The following is a 19512-nucleotide window of genomic DNA, read 5'->3' as shown; positions in this document are numbered from 1 at the left end:
TTCATTCAAGGAGCTACATGCTGCAATGCTTTACCACAGGCTCCTTGAATCAAAGTGATGCCTCCTGCTGATGGCTCTGTACTCTGAAACAGGAGGAGGTCTGAGCTGCCCAGCTCGCCTTTTGTTTCTGAGTAAATAGCCATCAGCCAGTGTGAGTAGCGCAGGGGCTTCATGCTGGGTGATGGCTATTTACTCAGAAACAAAAGGAGGCCTGGCAGTCCAGCCCTCCTCCTGTTTCAGAGTACAGAGCCACCAGGCAGCCCGCACTGGACGGTTGCACCTGCTGCTTGCAGGTGACAGCACTTCGGTTTAGAAAAAAAGAAAAGGCAATTACTTTTTTTCTAATCCGTAGTGCTGACACCTGCAGGCAGCTTGTGTAACCGTGCAGCCGCTGCACGGGCGGCCTCAGATGTCAGCATGGCTGGGGCTAGTCGGGGGTGAGTCCCCGGCAGGGCCCCGGCTTAGGAGCCTTTTCTGGAGACTGCCGGATCTCGGCCCATGCTAGCCCCAGCCCACTTAAAGCTCTGCCTCTAAGTATCAAAGACTGATGATGCTCCTTGAAATGTCTTTTTTCCGGGAAGTCACTTCTGTCCGTGTATCTCACCAGGAACTGGATGTGTTGCCTGCAGGTTACATATCGATTGCTGTGGTAGGTGCATTAACCAACTAGGCGAGCTTATCAGGTGTCAAACCTGGGACTTGCAAGGCACACATGCACACAAACACATGCTGCAAAAAACTGGACTTCCTCTGAGGCATCAGGTTGAATGTTGGTGCATGTCCCTTCCTTCATCTAGTATTACTTCCATTGGCCAATGGCAACCATTTTCCACCCCAATGTTGAGGATATTTAGTTTCACAAAGAGAGATTAATCATTGGGGGTGCGAGGCATGTAAAATCTGGCCCAGCATTAAGTCTTTGTCTTCACCCTGGGGCGTATGTTGATATGGGCAGAGATGTCTCCTGCCACTGTACCCGGGGACGTCAGTTGGGGGTTGCTAGAGGTCGCATCTGCAACCTCTGAGGTCTCCCTTGCGACATCTGTGTTCTCCCTTGCAACCTCTTGAAAAAAGTTCTCTTTTTTTGTTTTTTTGGGGGGGTTTTGTAATGCAAGCTCCTAGGCTGTGGCCAGCACCATGTAGCTCTTTACTTCTGGAGTGGCTGGCTTTCTTGTTCAGGGCCGTTAAAAAAAATAAGAACAATAAGAACAGGAGTGCCAAAAGTCTAACACTTTCAGCACTGACCCTAAATAAGAAAGAATAGGAATACCAAATAATGTGTCTTTCTGGAATGCTATACAATCATTGCTAGACTCATTAAAGGTTTATTTCAGGCACACTTCAGGGGGTGAGTCACTGATTTAGTCTGTTCTTAAACGCCTCAACTCAGCCTTTCATCTTTCTGAGGTCGATAAATGAGTACCAACACATGTTGGGTGATATTGGGTGTATATTTTTACAATATAAAGCGCTTAAGCGTAAGTGCTATATAATAACACATCATTATCATTTGGTCATGGACTTCTGCTTGCATTCACAGTAATTTGGGAATATGGGCCTATATACTCTGATCTTAACAATACATATGGCGTTCCATTCTTGTATGAAATGTACATCACATTATGTACATCACACTATAGTGATATTGTAACCATATTTTTCGTGGTGTACAATGCTATGTGATGCCACTTGCTGTTTCGTCAACGGGTGAAAGGTTGTGTTCCATCGCTTCCTGCGATATCACTTCAGGGTGGGGTCAAATGACATCACTTCCTGTGATGTCATCAGGGGGTCAAGGGTCGTGTGATGTCACTTTCGCTACCCCTGGCATTTTGGTGAAATGACGTCCCTTTGGTGTTGCTGCCTGTTAATGATTGTTTAAACACTCACTCTCTGCTCTCAAAGCTGTGAGATTTGTTGTGCTCTTGCTTACTCCCATTCCAAGCCGCTTCTACCCCGCCGTACTGAGCATCGTTGCGCAGTCATGCCTCCTGCCTGCAACATTTTCAGTTGAGTGGGTGACAGCCCTGTTATCATTTGCCAGATGCCTTCTCCATTTACAGGAATTGTAATCAATTGCCTTTGCACTCACACATTTGCCGGGCATGGTTATCATTTGCACAGGTAATCAATCAGTTGCCATTCTTTGGCAATGACTGCCCAGGTCCCATAGCATTTGCCGGGATCAGAAGCTGGGCACGGCTAAGTGGGGCAGGGATGCTGCTGATAGGATATCCCAGCAGGTCCTTGACCTATTCCAAACAATGAGACCTTGTAGAGGAAACCAAGAGGAAAGATTGGTACACAGCGATTTGATTGATGGGGGGCCTGCAAAAAAGGGGGGATTCTCAGGGGGTGTCCAAAGTTTAAGTTACCCATGGCGGGCCAGAGGGGTGCTGTGCTGCGATGTTGGGCCCATCTCCTCCCCGCAGGGTGATCCGACTCCCACAATTCAGAAGCCAGAAGACTCCTGAGATGTCAGCACACTGCAAACTTGGAGTGATGTTATCAATTTGGGACTGGCGGGAAATACCTGTGCTGCCACCGCCGGCTAAGAAGAGCAGGACCACGGATAGACTGCCTTCTTGCAGTCCTTTTGCTACAGCACTAGGACATGTAGTCATTTCAGGAGCCAAAGAACTGTTTTTGGCATTAGCCAGAGGACGTCTTTGCTTATATTGTGCTATTACTCAGAATTCCACATCGGCTTATTATTTTACAGATTTCATATTCGTCCAATGAGAGTTCTTCATTCATGACGCTCCAATTTTAAAAGGAAACTTAAAAGGGTGTGGCCAGTACTGGGATCGAACCCGCGACCTTGGCGTTATTAGCACCACGCTCTAACCAACTGAGCTAACCGGCCATTAAAACACACGGTCACAGCAACAGCTACTAGCAGCCGCTGTCAGCAGAAAAATGTTCTTAGTACATTCCTATTGAGCCCTTAGCGCCTACAGTCAGCACATGGGAAGGCGACTTGCAGCCCATGAGACGCGCCTGACCAGATGGAGCAGGTGACATCTAGACCATTCTTTGGCATGCACTGGATAAGAGCATTTGCACAAGATGTCGTCTTTGGGCCAGTTAAAACCACTTTTGGGAAGGCTTACTGCTGCCACGGACTGCTGCTATTATAGACTCCACGCTCGAGGCTACATTATGAGGGGCAGCTGTCCTGGCCAAGCTTCAATGCCTAATGACTATAGAGTTGCTCCATATATAATACTAGTCCAATTTAGGTATTTTGCACCACAAAGTTATTTGCCACTTGGCTTACTTATGGCAACCTATTCTAAAGTCACTTCCAAGGTGACTCTAAGCAGTGCTTTAAGTGGGATTAGAAATTGAGGGGGGCTCTCGTTAGGGGGCGTGGCCTAGGCATGGGTGTGCTTAGTCCACGCCCCCATCAAGAACCCCCCTCACCTAAGAGTTGGGGGCTGCTAAAAGAAGCAGAGCTGGGATGCACTGGCATTATTACCTTTAATGCGCACAGCCCCTCCTTTTAAACAAAAGAAGCGGCTAAGCGGAGCAAAGGTGTGACCCCAGAATGCCACAGCACACACCCAGCAGGCAGCCTTTTCATTCAAGGAGCCACATGCTGCAATGCTTTACCACAGGCTCCTTGAATGAAAGTGATGCCTGCTGCTGATGGCTCTGTACTCTGAAACAGGAGGAGGTCTGAACTGCCCAGCTTGCCTTTTGTTTCTGAGTAAATAGCCATCAGCCAGCGTGAGTAGCGCAGGGGCTTCATGCTGGGTGATGGCTATTTACTCAGAAACAAAAGGAGGCCTGGCAGTCCAGCCCTCCTCCTGTTTCAGAGTACAGAGCCACCAGGCAGCCCGCACTGGACGGTTGCACCTGCTGCTTGCAGGTGACAGCACTTTGGTTTAGAAAAAAAGAAAAGGCAATTACTTTTTTTCTAATCCGTAGTGCTGACACCTGCAGGCAGCTTGTGTAACCGTGCAGCCGCTGCACGGGCGGCCTCAGGTGTCAGCATGGCTGGGGCTAGTCGGGGGTGAGTCCCCGGCAGGGCCCCGGCTTAGGAGCCTTTTCTGGAGACTGCAGGATCTCGGCCCATGCTAGCCCCAGCCCACTTAAAGCTCTGCCTCTAAGTATCAAAGACTGATGATGCTCCTTGAAATGTCTTTTTTCCGGGAAGTCACTTCTGTCCGTGTATCTCACCAGGAACTGGATGTGTTGCCTGCAGGTTACATATCGATTGCTGTGGTAGGTGCATTAACCCACTAGGCGAGCTTATCAGGTGTCAAACCTGGGACTTGCAAGACACACATGCACACAAACACATGCTGCAAAAAACTGGACTTCCTCTGAGGCATCAGGTTGAATGTTGGTGCATGTCCCTTCCTTCATCTAGTATTACTTCCATTGGCCAATGGCAACCATTTTCCACCCCAATGTTGAGGATATTTAGTTTCACAAAGAGAGATTAATCATTGGGGGTGCGAGGCATGTAAAATCTGGCCCAGCATTAAGTCTTTGTCTTCACCCTGGGGCGTATGTTGATATGGGCAGAGATGTCTCCTGCCACTGTACCCGGGGACGTCAGTTGGGGGTTGCTAGAGGTCGCATCTGCGACCTCTGAGGTCTCCCTTGCGAAATCTGTGTTCTCCCTTACAACCTCTTGAAAAAAGTTCTCTTTTTTTGTTTTTTTGGGGGGGTTTTGTAATGCAAGCTCCTAGGCTGTGGCCAGCACCATGTAGCTCTTTACTTCTGGAGTGGCTGGCTTTCTTGTTCAGGGCCGTTAAAAAAAATAAGAAAAATAAGAACAGGAGTGCCAAAAGTCTAACACTTTCAGCACTGACCCTAAATAAGAAAGAATAGGAATACCAAATAATGTGTCTTTCTGGAATGCTATACAATCATTGCTAGACTCATTAAAGGTTTATTTCAGGCACACTTCAGGGGGTGAGTCACTGATTTAGTCTGTTCTTAAACGCCTCAACTCAGCCTTTCATCTTTCTGAGGTCGATAAATGAGTACCAACACATGTTGGGTGATATTGGGTGTATATTTTTACAATATAAAGCGCTTAAGCGTAAGTGCTATATAATAACACATCATTATCATTTGGTCATGGACTTCTGCTTGCATTCACAGTAATTTGGGAATATGGGCCTATACACTCTGATCTTAACAATACATATGGCAATCCATTCTTGTATGAAATGTACATCACATTATGTACATCACACTATAGTGATATTGTAACCATATTTTTCGTGGTGTACAATGCTATGTGATGCCACTTGCTGTTTCGTCAACGGGTGAAAGGTTGTGTTCCATCGCTTCCTGCGATATCACTTCAGGGTGGGGTCAAATGACATCACTTCCTGTGATGTCATCAGGGGGGTCAAGGGTCGTGTGATGTCACTTCCGCTACCCCTGGCATTTTGGTGAAATGACGTCCCTTTGGTGTTGCTGCCTGTTAATGATTGCTTAAACACTCTCTCCTCTCAAAGCTGTGAGATTTGTTGTGCTCTTGCTTACTCCCCATTCCAAGCCGCTTCTACCCCGCCGTACTGAGCATCGTTGCGCAGTCATGCCTCCTGCCTGCAACATTTTCAGTTGAGTGGGTGACAGCCCTGTTATCATTTGCCAGATGCCTTCTCCATTTACAGGAATTCTAATCAATTGCCTTTGCACTCACACATTTGCCGGGCATGGTTATCATTTGCACAGGTAATCAATCAGTTGCCATTCTTTGGCAATGACTGCCCAGGTCCCATAGCATTTGTCAGGATCAGAAGCTGGGCACGGCTAAGTGGGGCAGGGATGCTGCTGATAGGATATCCCAGCAGGTCCTTGACCTATTCCAAACAATGAGACCTTGTAGAGGAAACCAAGAGGAAAGATTGGTACACAGCGATTTGATTGATGGGGGGCCTGCAAAAAAGGGGGGATTCTCAGGGGGTGTCCAAAGTTTAAGTTACCCATGGCGGGCCAGAGGGGTGCTGTGCTGCGATGTTGGGCCCATCTCCTCCCCGCGGGTGATCCGACTCCCCCAATTCAGAAGCCAGAAGACTCCTGAGATGTCAGCACACTGCAAACTTGGAGTGATGTTATCAATTTGGGACTGGTGGGAAATACCTGTGTTGCCACCGCCGGCTAAGAAGAGGAGGACCACGGATAGACTGCCTTCTTGCAGTCCTTTTGCTACAGCACTAGGACATGTAGTCATTTCAGGAGCCAAAGAACTGTTTTTGGCATTAGCCAGAGGACGTCTTTGCTTATATTGTGCTATTACTCAGAATTCCACATCGGCTTATTATTTTACAGATTTCATATTCGTCCAATGAGAGTTCTTCATTCATGACGCTCCAATTTTAAAAGGAAACTTAAAAGGGTGTGGCCAGTACGGGGATCGAACCCTCGACCTTGGCGTTATTAGCACCACGCTCTAACCAACTGAGCTAACCGGCCATTAATACTCACGGTCACAGCAACAGCAACAGCTACTAGCATCCGCTGTCAGCAGAAAAATGTTCTTAGTACATTCCTATTGAGCCCTTAGCGCCTACAGTCAGCACATGGGAAGGCAACTTGCAGCCCATGAGACGCGCCTGACAAGATGGAGCAGGTGACATCTAGACCATTCTTTGGCATGCACTGGATAAGAGCATTTGCACAAGATGTCGTCTTTGGGCCAGTTACAACCACTTTTGGGAAGGCTTACTGCTGCCACGGACTGCTGCCATTATAGACTCCACGCTCGAGGCTACATTATGAGGGGCAGCTGTCCTGGCCAAGCCTCAATGCCTAATGACTATAGAGTTGCTCCATATATAATACTAGTCCAATTTAGGTATTTTGCACCACAAAGTTATTTGCCACTTGGCTTACTTATGCAACCTATTCTAAAGTCACTTCCAAGGTGACTCTAAGCAGTGCTTTAAGTGGGATTAGAAATTGAGGGGGGCTCTCGTTAGGGGGCGTGGCCTAGGCAGGGGTGTGCTTAGTCCACGCCACCATCAAGAACCCCCCTCACCTAAGAGTTGGGGGCTGCTAAAAGAAGCAGAGCTGGGATGCACTGGCATTATTACCTTTAATGCGCACAGCCCCTCCTTTTAAACAAAAGAAGCGGCTAAGCGGAGCAAAGGTGTGACCCCAGAATGCCACAGCACACACCCAGCAGGCAGCCTTTTCATTCAAGGAGCCACATGCTGCAATGCTTTACCACAGGCTCCTTGAATGAAAGTGATGCCTGCTGCTGATGGCTCTGTACTCTGAAACAGGAGGAGGTCTGAACTGCCCAGCTTGCCTTTTGTTTCTGAGTAAATAGCCATCAGCCAGCGTGAGTAGCGCAGGGGCTTCATGCTGGGTGATGGCTATTTACTCAGAAACAAAAGGAGGCCTGGCAGTCCAACCCTCCTCCTGTTTCAGAGTACAGAGCCACCAGGCAGCCCGCACTGGACGGTTGCACCTGCTGCTTGCAGGTGACAGCACTTCGGTTTAGAAAAAAAGAAAAGGCAATTACTTTTTTTCTAATCCGTAGTGCTGACACCTGCAGGCAGCTTGTGTAACCGTGCAGCCGCTGCACGGGCGGCCTCAGATGTCAGCATGGCTGGGGCTAGTCGGGGGTGAGTCCCCGGCAGGGCCCCGGCTTAGGAGCCTTTTCTGGAGACTGCCGGATCTCGGCCCATGCTAGCCCCAGCCCACTTAAAGCTCTGCCTCTAAGTATCAAAGACTGATGATGCTCCTTGAAATGTCTTTTTTCCGGGAAGTCACTTCTGTCCGTGTATCTCACCAGGAACTGGATGTGTTGCCTGCAGGTTACATATCGATTGCTGTGGTAGGTGCATTAACCAACTAGGCGAGCTTATCAGGTGTCAAACCTGGGACTTGCAAGGCACACATGCACACAAACACATGCTGCAAAAAACTGGACTTCCTCTGAGGCATCAGGTTGAATGTTGGTGCATGTCCCTTCCTTCATCTAGTATTACTTCCATTGGCCAATGGCAACCATTTTCCACCCCAATGTTGAGGATATTTAGTTTCACAAAGAGAGATTAATCATTGGGGGTGCGAGGCATGTAAAATCTGGCCCAGCATTAAGTCTTTGTCTTCACCCTGGGGTGTATGTTGATATGGGCAGAGATGTCTCCTGCCACTGTACCCGGGGACGTCAGTTGGGGGTTGCTAGAGGTCGCATCTGCGACCTCTGAGGTCTCCCTTGCGACATCTGTGTTCTCCCTTGCAACCTCTTGAAAAAAGTTCTCTTTTTTTGTTTTTTTGGGGGGGTTTTGTAATGCAAGCTCCTAGGCTGTGGCCAGCACCATGTAGCTCTTTACTTCTGGAGTGGCTGGCTTTCTTGTTCAGGGCCGTTAAAAAAAATAAGAAAAATAAGAACAGGAGTGCCAAAAGTCTAACACTTTCAGCACTGACCCTAAATAAGAAAGAATAGGAATACCAAATAATGTGTCTTTCTGGAATGCTATACAATCATTGCTAGACTCATTAAAGGTTTATTTCAGGCACACTTCAGGGGGTGAGTCACTGATTTAGTCTGTTCTTAAACGCCTCAACTCAGACTTTCATCTTTCTGAGGTCGATAAATGAGTACCAACACATGTTGGGTGATATTGGGTGTATATTTTTACAATATAAAGCGCTTAAGCGTAAGTGCTATATAATAACACATCATTATCATTTGGTCATGGACTTCTGCTTGCATTCACAGTAATTTGGGGATATGGGCCTATACACTCTGATCTTAACAATACATATGGCGTTCCATTCTTGTATGAAATGTACATCACATTATGTACATCACACTATAGTGATATTGTAACCATATTTTTCGTGGTGTACAATGCTATGTGATGCCACTTGCTGTTTCGTCAACGGGTGAAAGGTTGTGTTCCATCGCTTCCTGCGATATCACTTCAGGGTGGGGTCAAATGACATCACTTCCTGTGATGTCATCAGGGGGTCAAGGGTCGTGTGATGTCACTTCCGCTACCCCTGGCATTTTGGTGAAATGACGTCCCTTTGGTGTTGCTGCCTGTTAATGATTGCTTAAACACTCTCTCCTCTCAAAGCTGTGAGATTTGTTGTGCTCTTGCTTACTCCCCATTCCAAGCCGCTTCTACCCCGCCGTACTGAGCATCGTTGCGCAGTCATGCCTCCTGCCTGCAACATTTTCAGTTAAGTGGGTGATAGCCCTGTTATCATTTGCCAGATGCCTTCTCCATTTACAGGAATTGTAATCAATTGCCTTTGCACTCACACATTTGCCGGGCATGGTTATCATTTGCACAGGTAATCAATCAGTTGCCATTCTTTGGCAATGACTGCCCAGGTCCCATAGCATTTGCCAGGATCAGAAGCTGGGCACGGCTAAGTGGGGCAGGGATGCTGCTGATAGGATATCCCAGCAGGTCCTTGACCTATTCCAAACAATGAGACCTTGTAGAGGAAACCAAGAGGAAAGATTGGTACACAGCGATTTGATTGATGGGGGGCCTGCAAAAAAGGGGGGATTCTCAGGGGGTGTCCAAAGTTTAAGTTACCCATGGCGGGCCAGAGCGGTGCTGTGCTGCGATGTTGGGCCCATCTCCTCCCCGCAGGGTGATCCGACTCCCACAATTCAGAAGCCAGAAGACTCCTGAGATGTCAGCACACTGCAAACTTGGAGTGATGTTATCAATTTGGGACTGGCGGGAAATACCTGTTCTGCCACCGCCGGCTAAGAAGAGGAGGACCACGGATAGACTGCCTTCTTGCAGTCCTTTTGCTACAGCACTAGGACATGTAGTCATTTCAGGAGCCAAAGAACTGTTTTTGGCATTAGCCAGAGGACGTCTTTGCTTATATTGTGCTATTACTCAGAATTCCACATCGGCTTATTATTTTACAGATTTCATATTCGTCCAATGAGAGTTCTTCATTCATGACGCTCCAATTTTAAAAGGAAACTTAAAAAGGTGTGGCCAGTACGGGGATCGAACCCGCGACCTTGGCGTTATTAGCACCACGCTCTAACCAACTGAGCTAACCGGCCATTGATACTCACTGTCACAGCAACAGCTACTAGCAGCCGCTGTCAGCAGAAAAATGTTCTTAGTACATTCCTATTGAGCCCTTAGCGCCTACAGTCAGCACATGGGAAGGCGACTTGCAGCCCATGAGACGCGCCTGACAAGATGGAGCAGGTGACATCTAGACCATTCTTTGGCATGCGCTGGATAAGAGCATTTGCACAAGATGTCGTCTTTGGGCCAGTTACAACCACTTTTGGGAAGGCTTACTGCTGCCACGGACTGCTGCTATTATAGACTCCACGCTCGAGGCTACATTATGAGGGGCAGCTGTCCTGGCCAAGCCTCAATGCCTAATGACTATAGAGTTGCTCCATATATAATACTAGTCCAATTTAGGTATTTTGCACCACAAAGTTATTTGCCACTTGGCTTACTTATGGCAACCTATTCTAAAGTCACTTCCAAGGTGACTCTAAGCAGTGCTTTAAGTGGGATTAGAAATTGAGGGGGGCTCTCGTTAGGGGGCGTGGCCTAGGCATGGGTGTGCTTAGTCCACGCCACCATTAAGAACCCCCCTCACCTAAGAGTTGGGGGCTGCTAAAAGAAGCAGAGCTGGGATGCACTGGCATTATTACCTTTAATGCGCACAGCCCCTCCTTTTAAACAAAAGAAGCGGCTAAGCGGAGCAAAGGTGTGACCCCAGAATGCCACAGCACACACCCAGCAGGCAGCCTTTTCATTCAAGGAGCCACATGCTGCAATGCTTTACCACAGGCTCCTTGAATGAAAGTGATGCCTGCTGCTGATGGCTCTGTACTCTGAAACAGGAGGAGGTCTGAACTGCCCAGCTTGCCTTTTGTTTCTGAGTAAATAGCCATCAGCCAGCGTGAGTAGCGCAGGGGCTTCATGCTGGGTGATGGCTATTTACTCAGAAACAAAAGGAGGCCTGGCAGTCCAGCCCTCCTCCTGTTTCAGAGTACAGAGCCACCAGGCAGCACGCACTGGACGGTTGCACCTGCTGTTTGCAGGTGACAGCACTTCGGTTTAGAAAAAAAGAAAAGGCAATTACTTTTTTTCTAATCCGTAGTGCTGACACCTGCAGGCAGCTTGTGTAACCGTGCAGCCGCTGCACGGTAGGCCTCAGGTGTCAGCATGGCTGGGGCTAGTCGGGGGTGAGTCCCCGGCAGGGCCCCGGCTTAGGAGCCTTTTCTGGAGACTGCCGGATCTCGGCCCATGCTAGCCCCAGCCCACTTAAAGCTCTGCCTCTAAGTATCAAAGACTGATGATGCTCCTTGAAATGTCTTTTTTCCGGGAAGCACTTCTGTCCGTGTATCTCACCAGGAACTGGATGTGTTGCCTGCAGGTTACATATCGATTGCTGTGGTAGGTGCATTAACCAACTAGGCGAGCTTATCAGGTGTCAAACCTGGGACTTGCAAGGCACACATGCACACAAACACATGCTGCAAAAAACTGGACTTCCTCTGAGGCATCAGGTTGAATGTTGGTGCATGTCCCTTCCTTCATCTAGTATTACTTCCATTGGCCAATGGCAACCATTTTCCACCCCAATGTTGAGGATATTTAGTTTCACAAAGAGAGATTAATCATTGGGGGTGCGAGGCATGTAAAATCTGGCCCAGCATTAAGTCTTTGTCTTCACCCTGGGGTGTATGTTGATATGGGCAGAGATGTCTCCTGCCACTGTACCCGGGGACGTCAGTTGGGGGTTGCTAGAGGTCGCATCTGCGACCTCTGAGGTCTCCCTTGCGACATCTGTGTTCTCCCTTGCAACCTCTTGAAAAAAGTTCTCTTTTTTTGTTTTTTTGGGGGGGTTTTGTAATGCAAGCTCCTAGGCTGTGGCCAGCACCATGTAGCTCTTTACTTCTGGAGTGGCTGGCTTTCTTGTTCAGGGCCGTTAAAAAAAATAAGAAAAATAAGAACAGGAGTGCCAAAAGTCTAACACTTTCAGCACTGACCCTAAATAAGAAAGAATAGGAATACCAAATAATGTGTCTTTCTGGAATGCTATACAATCATTGCTAGACTCATTAAAGGTTTATTTCAGGCACACTTCAGGGGGTTAGTCACTGATTTAGTCTGTTCTTAAACGCCTCAACTCAGCCTTTCATCTTTCTGAGGTCGATAAATGAGTACCAACACATGTTGGGTGATATTGGGTGTATATTTTTACAATATAAAGCGCTTAAGCGTAAGTGCTATATAATAACACATCATTATCATTTGGTCATGGACTTCTGCTGGCATTCACAGTAATTTGGGAATATGGGCCTATATACTCTGATCTTAACAATACATATGGCGTTCCATTCTTGTATGAAATGTACATCACATTATGTACATCACACTATAGTGATATTGTAACCATATTTTTCGTGGTGTACAATGCTATGTGATGCCACTTGCTGTTTCGTCAACGGGTGAAAGGTTGTGTTCCATCGCTTCCTGCGATATCACTTCAGGGTGGGGTCAAATGACATCACTTCCTGTGATGTCATCAGGGGGTCAAGGGTCGTGTGATTTCACTTCCGCTACCCCTGGCATTTTGGTGAAATGACGTCCCTTTGGGGTTGCTGCCTGTTAATGATTGTTTAAACACTCACTCTCTGCTCTCAAAGCTGTGAGATTTGTTGTGCTCTTGCTTACTCCCCATTCCAAGCCGCTTCTACCCCTGCCGTACTGAGCATCGTTGCGCAGTCATGCCTCCTGCCTGCAACATTTTCAGTTGAGTGGGTGACAGCCCTGTTATCATTTGCCAGATGCCTTCTCCATTTACAGGAATTGTAATCAATTGCCTTTGCACTCACACATTTGCCGGGCATGGTTATCATTTGCACAGGTAATCAATCAGTTGCCATTCTTTGGCAATGACTGCCCAGGTCCCATAGCATTTGCCAGGATCAGAAGCTGGGCACGGCTAAGTGGGGCAGTGATGCTGCTGATAGGATATCCCAGCAGGTCCTTGACCTATTCCAAACAATGAGACCTTGTAGAGGAAACCAAGAGGAAAGATTGGTACACAGCGATTTGATTGATGGGGGGCCTGCAAAAAAGTGGGGATTCTCAGGGGGTGTCCAAAGTTTAAGTTACCCATGGCGGGCCAGAGGGGTGCTGTGCTGCGATGTTGGGCCCATCTCCTCCCCGCAGGGTGATCCGACTCCCACAATTCAGAAGCCAGAAGACCCCTGAGATGTCAGCACACTGCAAACTTGGAGTGATGTTATCAATTTGGGACTGGCGGGAAATACCTGTGCTGCCACCGCCGGCTAAGAAGAGGAGGACCACGGATAGACTGCCTTCTTGCAGTCCTTTTGCTACAGCACTAGGACATGTAGTCATTTCAGGAGCCAAAGAACTGTTTTTGGCATTAGCAAGAGGACGTCTTTGCTTATATTGTGCTATTACTCAGAATTCCACATCGGCTTATTATTTTACAGATTTCATATTCGTCCAATGAGAGTTCTTCATTCATGACGCTCCAATTTTAAAAGGAAACTTAAAAGGGTGTGGCCAGTACGGGGATCGAACCCGCGACCTTGGCGTTATTAGCACCACGCTCTAACCAACTGAGCTAACCAGCCATTAATACTCACGGTCACAGCAACAGCTACTAGCAGCCGCTGTCAGCAGAAAAATGTTCTTAGTACATTCCTATTGAGCCCTTAGCGCCTACAGTCAGCACATGGGAAGGCGACTTGCAGCCCATGAGACGCGCCTGACCAGATGGAGCAGGTGACATCTAGACCATTCTTTGGCATGCACTGGATAAGAGCATTTGCACAAGATGTCGTCTTTGGGCCAGTTAAAACCACTTTTGGGAAGGCTTACTGCTGCCACGGACTGCTGCTATTATAGACTCCACGCTCGAGGCTACATTATGAGGGGCAGCTGTCCTGGCCAAGCTTCAATGCCTAATGACTATAGAGTTGCTCCATATATAATACTAGTCCAATTTAGGTATTTTGCACCACAAAGTTATTTGCCACTTGGCTTACTTATGGCAACCTATTCTAAAGTCACTTCCAAGGTGACTCTAAGCAGTGCTTTAAGTGGGATTAGAAATTGAGGGGGGCTCTCGTTAGGGGGCGTGGCCTAGGCATGGGTGTGCTTAGTCCACGCCCCCATCAAGAACCCCCCTCACCTAAGAGTTGGGGGCTGCTAAAAGAAGCAGAGCTGGGATGCACTGGCATTATTACCTTTAATGCGCACAGCCCCTCCTTTTAAACAAAAGAAGCGGCTAAGCGGAGCAAAGGTGTGACCCCAGAATGCCACAGCACACACCCAGCAGGCAGCCTTTTCATTCAAGGAGCCACATGCTGCAATGCTTTACCACAGGCTCCTTGAATGAAAGTGATGCCTGCTGCTGATGGCTCTGTACTCTGAAACAGGAGGAGGTCTGAACTGCCCAGCTTGCCTTTTGTTTCTGAGTAAATAGCCATCAGCCAGCGTGAGTAGCGCAGGGGCTTCATGCTGGGTGATGGCTATTTACTCAGAAACAAAAGGAGGCCTGGCAGTCCAGCCCTCCTCCTGTTTCAGAGTACAGAGCCACCAGGCAGCCCGCACTGGACGGTTGCACCTGCTGCTTGCAGGTGACAGCACTTCGGTTTAGAAAAAAAGAAAAGGCAATTACTTTTTTTCTAATCCGTAGTGCTGACACCTGCAGGCAGCTTGTGTAACCGTGCAGCCGCTGCACGGGCGGCCTCAGATGTCAGCATGGCTGGGGCTAGTTGGGGGTGAGTCCCCGGCAGGGCCCCGGCTTAGGAGCCTTTTCTGGAGACTGCCGGATCTCGGCCCATGCTAGCCCCAGCCCACTTAAAGCTCTGCCTCTAAGTATCAAAGACTGATGATGCTCCTTGAAATGTCTTTTTTCCGGGAAGTCACTTCTGTCCGTGTATCTCAACAGGAACTGGATGTGTTGCCTGCAGGTTACATATCGATTGCTGTGGTAGGTGCATTAACCCACTAGGCGAGCTTATCAGGTGTCAAACCTGGGACTTGCAAGACACACATGCACACAAACACATGCTGCAAAAAACTGGACTTCCTCTGAGGCATCAGGTTGAATGTTGGTGCATGTCCATTCCTTCATCTAGTATTACTTCCATTGGCCAATGGCAACCATTTTCCACCCCAATGTTGAGGATATTTAGTTTCACAAAGAGAGATTAATCATTGGGGGTGCAAGGCATGTAAAATCTGGCCCAGCATTAAGTCTTTGTCTTCACCCTGGGGCATATGTTGATATGGGCAGAGATGTCTCCTGCCACTGTACCCGGGGACGTCAGTTGGGGGTTGCTAGAGGTCGCATCTGCAACCTCTGAGGTCTCCCTTGCGACATCTGTGTTCTCCCTTGCAACCTCTTGAAAAAAGTTCTCTTTTTTTGTTTTTTTGGGGGGGTTTTGTAATGCAAGCTCCTAGGCTGTGGCCAGCACCATGTAGCTCTTTACTTCTGGAGTGGCTGGCTTTCTTGTTCAGGGCCGTTAAAAAAAATAAGAACAATAAGAACAGGAGTGCCAAAAGTCTAACACTTTCAGCACTGACCCTAAATAAGAAAGAATAGGAATACCAAATAATGTGTCTTTCTGGAATGCTATACAATCATTGCTAGACTCATTAAAGGTTTATTTCAGGCACACTTCAGGGGGTGAGTCACTGATTTAGTCTGTTCTTAAACGCCTCAACTCAGCCTTTCATCTTTCTGAGGTCGATAAATGAGTACCAACACATGTTGGGTGATATTGGGTGTATATTTTTACAATATAAAGCGCTTAAGCGTAAGTGCTATATAATAACACATCATTATCATTTGGTCATGGACTTCTGCTTGCATTCACAGTAATTTGGGAATATGGGCCTATACACTCTGATCTTAACAATACATATGGCAATCCATTCTTGTATGAAATGTACATCACATTATGTACATCACACTATAGTGATATTGTAACCATATTTTTCGTGGTGTACAATGCTATGTGATGCCACTTGCTGTTTCGTCAACGGGTGAAAGGTTGTGTTCCATCGCTTCCTGCGATATCACTTCAGGGTGGGGTCAAATGACATCACTTCCTGTGATGTCATCAGGGGGTCAAGGGTCGTGTGATTTCACTTCCGCTACCCCTGGCATTTTGGTGAAATGACGTCCCTTTGGGGTTGCTGCCTGTTAATGATTGTTTAAACACTCACTCTCTGCTCTCAAAGCTGTGAGATTTGTTGTGCTCTTGCTTACTCCCATTCCAAGCCGCTTCTACCCCGCCGTACTGAGCATCGTTGCGCAGTCATGCCTCCTGCCTGCAACATTTTCAGTTGAGTGGGTGACAGCCCTGTTATCCTTTGCCAGATACCTGCTCCATTTACAGGAATTCTAATCAATTGCCTTTGCACTCACACATTTGCCGGGCATGGTTATCATTTGCACAGGTAATCAATCAGTTGCCATTCTTTGGCAATGACTGCCCAGGTCCCATAGCATTTGCCAGGATCAGAAGCTGGGCACGGCTAAGTGGGGCAGGGATGCTGCTGATAGGATATCCCAGCAGGTCCTTGACCTATTCCAAACAATGAGACCTTGTAGAGGAAACCAAGAGGAAAGATTGGTACACAGCGATTTGATTGATGGGGGGCCTGCAAAAAAGGGGGGATTCTCAGGGGGTGTCCAAAGTTTAAGTTACCCATGGCGGGCCAGAGGGGTGCTGTGCTGCGATGTTGGGCCCATCTCCTCCCCGCGGGTGATCCGACTCCCACAATTCAGAAACCAGAAGACTCCCTGAGATGTCAGCACACTGCAAACTTGGAGTGATGTTATCAATTTGGGACTGGTGGGAAATACCTGTGTTGCCACCGCCGGCTAAGAAGAGGAGGACCACGGATAGACTGCCTTCTTGCAGTCCTTTTGCTACAGCACTAGGACATGTAGTCATTTCAGGAGCCAAAGAACTGTTTTTGGCATTAGCCAGAGGAAGTCTTTGCTTATATTGTGCTATTACTCAGAATTCCACATCGGCTTATTATTTTACAGATTTCATATTCGTCCAATGAGAGTTCTTCATTCATGACGCTCCAATTTTAAAAGGAAACTTAAAAGGGTGTGGCCAGTACGGGGATCGAACCCTCGACCTTGGCGTTATTAGCACCACGCTCTAACCAACTGAGCTAACCGGCCATTAATACTCACGGTCACAGCAACAGCAACAGCTACTAGCATCCGCTGTCAGCAGAAAAATGTTCTTAGTACATTCCTATTGAGCCCTTAGCGCCTACAGTCAGCACATGGGAAGGCAACTTGCAGCCCATGAGACGCGCCTGACAAGATGGAGCAGGTGACATCTAGACCATTCTTTGGCATGCACTGGATAAGAGCATTTGCACAAGATGTCGTCTTTGGGCCAGTTACAACCACTTTTGGGAAGGCTTACTGCTGCCACGGACTGCTGCCATTATAGACTCCACGCTCGAGGCTACATTATGAGGGGCAGCTGTCCTGGCCAAGCCTCAATGCCTAATGACTATAGAGTTGCTCCGTATATAATACTAGTCCAATTTAGGTATTTTGCACCACAAAGTTATTTGCCACTTGGCTTACTTATGGCAACCTATTCTAAAGTCACTTCCAAGGTGACTCTCAGCAGTGCTTTAAGTGGGATTAGAAATTGAGGGGGGCTCTCGTTAGGGGGCGTGGCCTAGGCAGGGGTGTGCTTAGTCCACGCCACCATCAAGAACCCCCCTCACCTAAGAGTTGGGGGCTGCTAAAAGAAGCAGAGCTGGGATGCACTGGCATTATTACCTTTAATGCGCACAGCCCCTCCTTTTAAACAAAAGAAGCGGCTAAGCGGAGCAAAGGTGTGACCCCAGAATGCCACAGCACACACCCAGCAGGCAGCTTTTTCATTCAAGGAGCCACATGCTGCAATGCTTTACCACAGGCTCCTTGAATGAAAGTGATGCCTGCTGCTGATGGCTCTGTACTCTGAAACAGGAGGAGGTCTGAACTGCCCAGCTTGCCTTTTGTTTCTGAGTAAATAGCCATCAGCCAGCGTGAGTAGCGCAGGGGCTTCATGCTGGGTGATGGCTATTTACTCAGAAACAAAAGGAGGCCTGGCAGTCCAGCCCTCCTCCTGTTTCAGAGTACAGAGCCACCAGGCAGCCCGCACTGGACGGTTGCACCTGCTGCTTGCAGGTGACAGCACTTCGGTTTAGAAAAAAAGAAAAGGCAATTACTTTTTTTCTAATCCGTAGTGCTGACACCTGCAGGCAGCTTGTGTAACCGTGCAGCCGCTGCACGGGCGGCCTCAGATGTCAGCATGGCTGGGGCTAGTCGGGGGTGAGTCCCCGGCAGGGCCCCGGCTTAGGAGCCTTTTCTGGAGACTGCCGGATCTCGGCCCATGCTAGCCCCAGCCCACTTAAAGCTCTGCCTCTAAGTATCAAAGACTGATGCTGCTCCTTGAAATGTCTTTTTTCCGGGAAGTCACTTCTGTCCGTGTATCTCACCAGGAACTGGATGTGTTGCCTGCAGGTTACATATCGATTGCTGTGGTAGGTGCATTAACCAACTAGGCGAGCTTATCAGGTGTCAAACCTGGGACTTGCAAGGCACACATGCACACAAACACATGCTGCAAAAAACTGGACTTCCTCTGAGGCATCAGGTTGAATGTTGGTGCATGTCCCTTCCTTCATCTAGTATTACTTCCATTGGCCAATGGCAACCATTTTCCACCCCAATGTTGAGGATATTTAGTTTCACAAAGAGAGATTAATCATTGGGGGTGCGAGGCATGTAAAATCTGGCCCAGCATTAAGTCTTTGTCTTCACCCTGGGGCGTATGTTGATATGGGCAGAGATGTCTCCTGCCACTGTACCCGGGGACGTCAGTTGGGGGTTGCTAGAGGTCGCATCTGCAACCTCTGAGGTCTCCCTTGCGACATCTGTGTTCTCCCTTGCAACCTCTTGAAAAAAGTTCTCTTTTTTTGTTTTTTTGGGGGGGTTTTGTAATGCAAGCTCCTAGGCTGTGGCCAGCACCATGTAGCTCTTTACTTCTGGAGTGGCTGGCTTTCTTGTTCAGGGCCGTTAAAAAAAATAAGAACAATAAGAACAGGAGTGCCAAAAGTCTAACACTTTCAGCACTGACCCTAAATAAGAAAGAATAGGAATACCAAATAATGTGTCTTTCTGGAATGCTATACAATCATTGCTAGACTCATTAAAGGTTTATTTCAGGCACACTTCAGGGGGTGAGTCACTGATTTAGTCTGTTCTTAAACGCCTCAACTCAGCCTTTCATCTTTCTGAGGTCGATAAATGAGTACCAACACATGTTGGGTGATATTGGGTGTATATTTTTACAATATAAAGCGCTTAAGCGTAAGTGCTATATAATAACACATCATTATCATTTGGTCATGGACTTCTGCTTGCATTCACAGTAATTTGGGAATATGGGCCTATATACTCTGATCTTAACAATACATATGGCGTTCCATTCTT

At 47.8% G+C, this 19512-nt stretch overlaps 5 non-coding genes across 5 annotated transcripts; all 5 read right to left on the bottom strand.

Moving 5' to 3' along the window:
• Positions 1-2792: 2792 nt before the first annotated feature.
• On the bottom strand, positions 2793-2866 carry TRNAI-AAU (transfer RNA isoleucine (anticodon AAU)). Its single transcript has one exon. It is a non-coding gene; the product is annotated as a tRNA-Ile (tRNA).
• Positions 2867-6370: 3504 nt separating this feature from the next.
• On the bottom strand, positions 6371-6444 carry TRNAI-AAU (transfer RNA isoleucine (anticodon AAU)). Its single transcript has one exon. It is a non-coding gene; the product is annotated as a tRNA-Ile (tRNA).
• A 3509-nt stretch (positions 6445-9953) lies between these two features.
• On the bottom strand, positions 9954-10027 carry TRNAI-AAU (transfer RNA isoleucine (anticodon AAU)). The gene has a single exon. It is a non-coding gene; the product is annotated as a tRNA-Ile (tRNA).
• Positions 10028-13535: 3508 nt separating this feature from the next.
• Positions 13536-13609, bottom strand: TRNAI-AAU (transfer RNA isoleucine (anticodon AAU)). Its single transcript has one exon. It is a non-coding gene; the product is annotated as a tRNA-Ile (tRNA).
• Positions 13610-17116: 3507 nt separating this feature from the next.
• On the bottom strand, positions 17117-17190 carry TRNAI-AAU (transfer RNA isoleucine (anticodon AAU)). Its single transcript has one exon. It is a non-coding gene; the product is annotated as a tRNA-Ile (tRNA).
• Positions 17191-19512: the final 2322 nt, after the last annotated feature.

Source organism: Ambystoma mexicanum, chromosome 1p, assembly GCF_040938575.1.
Source record: "Ambystoma mexicanum isolate Mex_15411 chromosome 1p, UKY_AmexF1_1, whole genome shotgun sequence".
NCBI classification, from domain to species: domain Eukaryota; kingdom Metazoa; phylum Chordata; class Amphibia; order Caudata; family Ambystomatidae; genus Ambystoma; species Ambystoma mexicanum.
This window is presented reverse-complemented; position numbering and strand designations above follow the sequence as displayed.